A 1,074-nucleotide genomic window follows, 5' to 3' on the forward strand; every position below is an offset into this window, starting at 1 on the left:
GGAGGAGCAGCAGCAGCCAGCCTCCAGCAGCCAGCCAGCCTCCAGCAGCTGATGGCGGTGTGTGGGAGCAGCAGCCAGCCTCCAGCGGCCAGCCAGCCTCCAGCAGCAGATGGCGGGGTGGAGGAGCTGCAGCCAGCGTCCATCAGCTGATGGCGGGGTGGAGGAGCAGCAGGCAGCCTCCAGCTGGTGATGGCGGGGTGGAGGAGCTGCAGCCAGCGTCCAGCAGCTGATGGTGGGGTGGAGGAGCTGCAGCCAGCGTCCAGCAGCTGATGGTGGGGTGGAGGAGCTGCAGCCAGCGTCCAGCAGCTGATGGTTGGGTGGAGGAGCAGCAGCCAGCCTCCAGCAGCTGATGGCGGGGTGGAGGAGCTGCAGCCAGCCTCCAGCAGCCAGCCTCCAGCTAGTGATGGCGGGGTGGAGAAGCAGGCAGCCTCCATCAGCTGATGGCGGGGTGGAGGAGCAGAAGCCAGCCTCCAGCTGGTGATGGCGGGGTGCAGGAGCTGCAGGCAGCCTCCAGCAGCTGATGGCGGGGTGCAGGAGCTGCAGCCAGCGTCCAGCAGCTGATGGTGGGGTGGAGGAGCTGCAGCCAGCCTCCAGCAGCCAGCCTCCAGCTAGTGATGGCGGGGTGGAGAAGCAGGCAGCCTCCATCAGCTGATGGCGGGGTGTAGGAGCAGAAGCCAGCCTCCAGCTGGTGATGGCGGGGTGCAGGAGCTGCAGGCAGCCTCCAGCAGCTGATGGCGGGGTGCAGGAGCTGCAGGCAGCCTCCAGCAGCTGATGGCGGGGTGGAGGAGCTGCAGCCAGCGTCCAGCAGCTGATGGTGGGGTGGAGGAGCTGCAGCCAGCGTCCAGCAGCTGATGGTTGGGTGGAGGAGCAGCAGCCAGCCTCCAGCAGCTGATGGCGGGGTGCAGGAGCAGCAGCCAGCCTCCAGCAGCTGATGGCGGGGTGGAGGAGCTGCAGCCAGCCTCCAGCAGCCAGCCTCCAGCTAGTGATGGCGGGGTGGAGAAGCAGGCAGCCTCCATCAGCTGATGGCGGGGTGGAGGAGCAGAAGCCAGCCTCCAGCAGCTGATGGCGGGGTGC

Source organism: Nothobranchius furzeri, unplaced genomic scaffold (assembly GCF_043380555.1).
Source record: "Nothobranchius furzeri strain GRZ-AD unplaced genomic scaffold, NfurGRZ-RIMD1 Scf169, whole genome shotgun sequence".
NCBI lineage: Eukaryota > Metazoa > Chordata > Actinopteri > Cyprinodontiformes > Nothobranchiidae > Nothobranchius > Nothobranchius furzeri.